Below are 8,063 nucleotides of genomic sequence, written 5' to 3' on the forward strand. Positions count from 1 at the left end.
AACCAAACATACTAACAAAATAAAATAAATAGAATAGATATGTACAAGTAAAATAAATAGAGTAGTAAATATGTACAAACATATATACATATATACAGGTGCTGTGGGGAAGGGAAGGAGGTAAGACGGGGGGGATGGAGAGGAGGACGAGGGGGAGAGGAAGGAAGGGGCTCAGTCTGGGAAGGCCTCCTGGAGGAGGTACCTCTGTAATAATAATAATGCTGGCATTTATTAAGCAGTTATTATTAGTTATTTATTAAGCAGTTATTAAGCAAAGCACCGTTCTAAGCACTGGGGAAGCTACATAGTGATCAGGTTGTCCCACGGGGGGTTCACGGTCTTCACCCCCCATTTTGTACTTACTCTGTTAAGTGAAGCAACTTACCGGAGGTCACCCAGCAGGTAAGTGGCAGAGCTGGGTAGGGACTTTCTCTGTCCATTGCCAAATTGTACTTTCCAAGCACTTAGCATAGTGCTCTGCACACAGTAAGTGCTCAATAAATACAATTGAATGAATGAATGAATGAATGAATGAATGAAAAGACAGAGTTTCAGGCTTGCTCTTTGACTCTGATTATCTGGTACCTAACCCAGTGCTTAGCACACTGTTTGCCACTTAGTACGTGTTGAATGAAAATCACAATTATATGCCTATAGTTCAACTTTGCGAAACTTATTCTCAAACTTCCTTGGGCTAATTACAGAGAGAGCAGTTGCTACATTTGGGCATTTTCCACCAACAAGGCTAATGGAAGTTGGGGTTTTTTTTATATCATCTCCATACGTGAAATCAGACAAACTCGTAATTTCACAGCAAACCAGTTCTGACAATCCCTGAATGCACAGAGACTTCACAAACGTGCTGTGCCGTGATAGTCCATTTATATTTCATTTATAACATGCTGTCATATGAATTCATATGTGTCAGCAAAACTGGAAACAGAATGGTCAAACTGTCTTAAAATGTAATGTCTTTTTGCCTTTGGAGCAAAGAGCTAAAGAAATGTAAAGGAGGATGGGAGTGAATTGAATCCTCTTTTATTGTCATTGAGACTCTCTGCTAGTGTTTAGATTTCCCTATGTGCAAGGTATATGTTGACTTAGGATTTTTTAATATGATTTCCAGAGAGCGTTAAATACTTTGTTAAAACCTTATAATGGGTTGGGTAATCATTTTAGCTGTTAAGATATAATGTGAATTTAGACACACGGTTATGCTAAAAATCTTTCCCACTTGCCTTTCCTCGCCCAGATTACAGAGGGAATGTGTTATAGACAATAAAACCTCAGGAAAAAAAACTGTCATCCTGTTTCAGCTCTGCCATTAAACACAACGATGGCGGCCATCGCCGTGTAAAGGAAACACAACAAGTTTACTATTCCTCATTTCCCATGGTAAACAGATTGCTTATTTTAATTTTGAAAATAAAGAGATGGAGGCTATGTGGGTCTGTAAATAAGAGTGTGCATCTCAATTTTCTGCAAATGCTTAAGTGGTTTACATCTGTTTCCTCCCAGTTGTATTTCTCAAACACGAATTTCCATTTTAAAAAGAGTCGTAAAATCACTACTGTTTCTCTGTGGATCTATTAGCAATAAAATAGCCTACAGAGGTTTGCACAGCCATGGAAAATGTACAGTGATAATAGGTTGTCCTGCTGTTACATGGCTTATGCAAACTTTACATTTATCACTGCAGAACCATCTATCCGCAGGGTTGGAGCACAGCAAACAACTGAATAAAAAAGACCAAAAGAAGGAAGATGATACAGAAAGCTTTATATACACATCATTAATCAGACATGATGAATTCTCAAACCTGAGGACACGTTTTCTCAGAGCCAACCAAGAAATGGGGGAGGGGGGGGGGGGGAAGAAAAACCACATTAGATTGATCACAATCTGAAACAAACCATTCTACATAGAATTAATCTCTTACAAATGAAAGTGATAGCTGCACATTTCCATATTTTGTGAGTCCTGATACTTACTTTATACTTTCAACAAATAAAGCTGATCCTTTTGCTATACTCTAATGCTCCTACTCTGGCAGACAATGCATTTTTCTTTTATCACTTACATGAAGGCACTCAAAATATCCCCATTACCTTTGAACTCCCAGGAGTAGACTCACTCCTGAAACGACCGTCCTCCTCCTTCTATCTCCTTCTGGGAAGCAGATGGGGACGTACACTGAGCGTGTGAATCAAGTCCTTGAAAACTCAGTAAAGTCAGATAATAGTCTTGGCCACTTCTATCCTTCTGTCAACTTGTGTACGTTGAATTCTCTCATGCCTGTAAAATATAAAATTAATATTAAATTTCATTAAATTCACGGCATACCATGCCTGATATGCATCCCAAAAGAGTGTGTTTTCTAAACGTGTGTGTGTGTGTGTGTGTGTGTGTGTGTGTGCTGTTCTTCCTGCATCCATCATTTCAACAGACAGTTGCTCCATCCACTGAGCTGCACAGCCACCATTCCTGAAATAGGAAGTGAGTGAACGTAAAATACATCAACTGGTGAAGAAGGGGATCTCACAGTGTCTCCCACCGAGAACATTTTGGGGAAGACCCGGGAACAAGGGCTGGGAATTGCATCCTTGGCTGGCATGGGGAAGTGGATTTGATTCCTTGTCTGGATACCATAGATTTTCTCATCACATACCACTAGCCTCGTGTCTTGGGAATTATGGTCTTCCAGGAACACCAAAGATATGGAAGACTAGAAAAATGCAGAATTTACCAACTCTCTTAGCTACAGAGACTTTACCAAGTCCCCTACCTGTAGCTAAGGGTTCACTGATGATGATGGTATTTGCTAAGTGCTTACATGTGTCAAGGACAGTTCTGTGGTAGATACAATCTAATCACCATTGGACACCATTCCTGTACCACATGGGGCTCACAGCCTTAATCCCCATTTTACAGATGAAGGAACTGAAGCACAGAGAAGTTAAGTGACTTACTCAAGGTCACACAGCAGATAAGTGGTGGAGTAGGGATTAGAACCTAGGTCCTTCTGATTCCCAGGCCCATGCTCCTTCCAGAAATAATAATAATGACAGCATTTGTTAAGCACCTACCATGTTCAAAGCACTGTTCTAAGCGTTGTGGGGGATACAGGGTGATCAAGTTGTCCCAAGTGGGGCTTACAGTCTTAATCCCCATTTTACAGATGAGGTAACTGAGGCTCAGAGAAGTTAAGTGACTTGCTCAAGATCACACAGCAGACATGCAGTGGAGCTGGGATTAGAACCCATGCCCTCTGACTCCCAAGCCCGTGCTCTTTCCACTGAGCCACGCTGCTTCTCTCTCCAGGATAAGAACAGCTTCTCTCATCCAAGAACTTCCTGCCCTGAACTGAGAACAGCATTGCATTTTCTTGGCACACACAACCCAAATCCTGTCAGTTTCAGGCAGCCACACCGGATTAGAAGTGCTCCTTGCGGGCAGAGAATGTGTCCGTTTATTGTTATACCGTACTCTCCCAAGCCCTTAACAGAGCGCTCTACAAACAATAAGCGCTCAGTAAATAAGATTGAATGAATCAGAAGTGGTTTCTCTTATCTACCCCTTCCGTATTAAGCACGTATTCCGAAACTCCTTTCTCTCATCACTCCAAATCCTCCTGATACATCTTCTCCCCAGCAGGGCAGGAGAATTCCCTGCATGGGATGCAGTAACCACATAGTAATAATAATAACTCTTGGTACTTAGAGCTTCTCGCCAGAAGATCTCATCCCAACTTAAAGAAATTTGCATATACCAATTCGCCTCAGAATGTTAGTGGTTTTTGACTTTGTTAATGGAACCGGTTAGAGGAAGGTATAGTTTTTAGATTAGGAAGAGGGAATAGCTAAGTCTTTTCTTGAGGAAAACAAAACACCGCACCTAGGCCCCAGGGAGAAAGCATCACAGGTTCTGCCTCAAGAATGAGATTCCTCTATTTCCTGGAGGGGTTTTCCTAGATTTTATTTGGAGGTTTAACCGTGTGCTCCCCAGAAGTTGTTGGGCTGAATGATAATAATAATAATAATCGCATTTATTGAGTGCTTACAGTGTGCAAAACACTGTAAAAAGCGCTTGAGAGAGTACAACATAATACGAGACACATTCCCTGCCCACAGTGAGCTCACAGTCTAGAGGGAGAGACAGATGTTAATATAAATAAATGGCTTAATAAATAAATACATATATAAATAAATAAGTAAATTACAGATATAAACATATGTGCTGTGGGGAAATGAGCTGTCCATGTCCTGAATCTGTAGTTCCACTTCCTCCCAAACAGTAACCTCTACCCATCCTCAAAACCCATCTCCAGGACAGAGCATCGAAACAGGAGAGATCATGGACAAAGCGGGGTGGATTAATTAAGTATTCCCCCAAGGCCACGTTCTTGATGATGGCATCTACCATCGCCAGTGATGGATGAGCCTGGAGACTTCAGGACCTGTACAGAGGAACTGAATTTAGTGTCAGTGACTTACAAGGGGCCTTTGGCTCTTTCTTGTCCATGCCAGAAATGTTTCCTCTGGGGTAAAGAGTGTGTTTCAAACATGTTTGTTTTTGACATGTGGTACTCATTTATGGCCAGAGTGACTGCAGTATCAACCTGAGCACCACACCACAGAAGTCGGTCACCCCATAGCTGTTGCGGTCCCCAACTGCCCACGTTGGCCAGCTGCTTTTCGGGATTCTTGCTGGAACTGTCCACTTTACAGAAGGCCCTGGATCGTTCTCTGGTCAGTAAACTCTGCTACCGATGCCTAGTCCCAAAAGAGAGAACTAAGAGTAGAACCCAGGTTTCCTAATTCCCTGAGAAGCACTCTTTCCACAGACTCACAGCAAGGCTTCCCATCATTTTAGGACAGAACGATAGGCACTCTCTCCAACCTGATTATCGAGTATCTACCCCAGAGTTTAAAACAGTGCTTGACACATAATGAGCACTTAATAAATACCATAATTATTATTAGAGAAGCAGCGTGGCTCAGTGGAAAGAGCACGGGCTTTGAAGTCGGAGGTCATGGGTTCAAATCACGGCTCTGCCAATTGTCAGCTGTGTGACTTTGGGCAAGTCACTTAACTTCTCTGTGCCTCAGTTACCTCATCTGTAAAATGGAGATTAAGACTGTGAACCCCCTGTGGGACAATCTGATCACCTTGTAAGGTCCCCAGTGCTTAGAACACTGCTTTGCACATAGTAAGTGCTTAATAAACAAATGCCATTATTATTATTACAGAAGGAGCATGGTCTAGTGGAAAGAACACAGGCCTGGGAGTTAGAGAACCTGGCTTCTAATCCCAGCTCTGCCACTTGTCTGCTGTGTTACATTGGGCAGGTCACTTCTCTGTGCCTCACTTCCCTCATCTGTAATACCTGTTCCCCCTCCTACTTACACCGTGAGCCTCATGTTGGACCCAGTTATCTTGTATCTACTCCAGTGTTTAGTACAGTTGAGAAGCAGCGTGGCTCAGTGGAAAGAGCATGGGCTTTGGAGTCAGAGGTCATGGGTTCAAATCCTGGCTCTGCCAATTGTCAACTGTGTGACTTTGGGCAACTCAACTTCTCTGTGCCTCAGTTACCTCATCTGTAAAAAGGGGATTAAGACTGTGAGCCCTCTGTGGGACAACCTGATCAACTTGTAACCTCCCCAGTGCTTAAAACAATGCTTTGCACATAGTAAGTGCTTAAAAATACCATCATTATCATTACAGTGCTTGGCATATAGTAAGCACTTAATGAATACCACAATTTTTATTATTCTTTAGGACCTTTTTCAGATTAGGTTTCTTCTCTAGGTATTGGCAAAAATGCCAAACCTGGGATGTTGATTTTCGGCCTTGAAACTCTGAGCTTCCTGGTTAGCAGCATCCCAGATTCGGCATTTTCTTTTACTATAAATACTAGAGAGGTTACCTGTCTGTGATCAATTCTTGGCTCACTGGATTACCCCCCAACTTTCTCTCCACCTGCCAGGAAAGCACAGCATGACCTAGTGGAAAAATGAGTCTGGGAGTCAGGGGACCTGGGGTCTAATTTGAGTTCTACTATTTACCTGCTGTGTGGCTTTGGGCAATAGATCAGTGGTATTTATTGAGTGCTTTCTATGTTCAGAGCACTGTACTAAATGCTTGGGAGAGCACAATACAACAGACTTAGCAGACATGTTCTCTGCCCATAAAGAACATCACTGGGCCTCAGTTTCCTTGCTGCAAAATGGGGATTCAATCTCTGTTCTCTCTTAGACAGTAGTCCCCCATGTGCAAAAAGGGACTGTTTCTAGACTGATTACCTTGAATCTACCACAGTAGTTGGCACATAGTAAGCACTTAAAATTATTATTATTATTATTATTATCCCATAACACTAAACAGGCTTTGTAATTGCCAGATTGAACATCTGGCTTGTGCTCTGGGATAATCACTAATGTATTTTCAGAAAGAACCAAGAAATCGTTCATTCCCACACATTTTCAGAATCTAAAATTCAAGTAAATTTCAAATCTGAGACCAAAAGCTATTCCCCGCATCAAGCTCTGAGAAAAGTAGAAGGGAGAAAGAAGTCAGACTATACTTCTCACAGTAAAATCATTTGAGCTTTTTCCTTTGCTTTAAAGCAAATAGGTTTGTCAAATTTCCCATAAATATACATTAACACTATTTACTACCTGTGCCTATACAAGAAAATTATATTAGGTGAGTGTACAGAAAATATGTCAAAAAAATGCTTGGATTTCTTTGATATGTGTGATTTTGGTGTGTACTTGCCATATTTCAATTCTCTAATATACATATATACATCTCTGTAGAGACATTATAAATGCTGTTTAGCTCTCTGATCTTTGCTCTTATTTTCTTAGCGTAAAAATTTCAATACAATTTGCGATTCCAAAAATATTGCCTTGGAAAATAGAGTATGGATTCTTTGCTCATCTAATTCACATAATCCAATACAATAAAACATTTACTCGGAGTATATTAAAGAGACGTCCTAAAGGATTTGCTTCTCTTGCTCAAACTGTCACTTGAGGATTGTGCAGGATGCCGTCTAGTGTCTTGAATCTCGCAGCATCTATATTTCCTCAGTTAGCAAGTCCCTGAAGGTTCTTCTCCATCCCCGAGGTGGGAAAAATAATTTTCCTTTTAGAAATCCTATAAACGATAGTGGATTGAGATTTCAGTTATTAGAGCTCATGTTCTATTGTGAAGATGTCATGAATTTTGAAGGAATGCACATTACTCGCATTATTCTTATTTATAATCATCTTACAGTGTCATTATATTTGCAAAATTATTTACAATCATTTTTATGGCTTATTCTTCACAACTTTTTAAAGCAGGTGAACCTTCCGCTGCCCATTTATACAGGAAAAAGGAAAAGAGAGGGAGGCTGAACAACTTTATTTAAGGTCACAGATTATGATATCATTCTCCAGTAGTGAAGATTAGATTTTAGAAATCCCGGGTGCCCTGATTTTTGCATATCCTCTTCTGCCTGGCTACTGTGGCGCTTGTGGGAGCACTGGAATGTCTTTAAAATATTTAGAATGGAGTTCTTCTCAGTCATTTAACTCCTCTGGTCCTCAGTTTCCTCATCTGTAAAATGGGGATTAAATATCCATTCTCCCTCTGAGTCCCAAGTGGGACAGGGACTGTGTCTGACCTGATTGTATCTACCCCAGAACCTAGCAGCGTTGGGTGAATAGTAAGCATTTAACTCATGCCATGCTTGTTTTTATTATTTTTCATTCTTATTCTAAGTTAAGATGTCACTGAGGTGGACTCTGAGTCTTCTGTCCCTCTGCTAGGATCAGATCACAAAGAGGGCAAGGGATTCAACATCCCATTTTTTCCTCTGGGAGGGTGAGGCAGAGTGACTCTCTAGAAAAAGGGGGAACCTTTTGTTGGGGGGTGGGAAGGGGGGCTTTCTCTATACAAGTCCCACTGTTAAGCCCATTTTTACAAGAGCTTTACTTTCCAAGAGATATTTTTCATTGTAAACATTTTTTGGAGAACCAAATCCACATCAACCAAGCTACCATCTGTAGGGAGAG

Source organism: Tachyglossus aculeatus, chromosome 2 (genome assembly GCF_015852505.1).
Source record: "Tachyglossus aculeatus isolate mTacAcu1 chromosome 2, mTacAcu1.pri, whole genome shotgun sequence".
In the NCBI taxonomy this organism is placed as follows: Eukaryota; Metazoa; Chordata; class Mammalia; order Monotremata; family Tachyglossidae; genus Tachyglossus; species Tachyglossus aculeatus.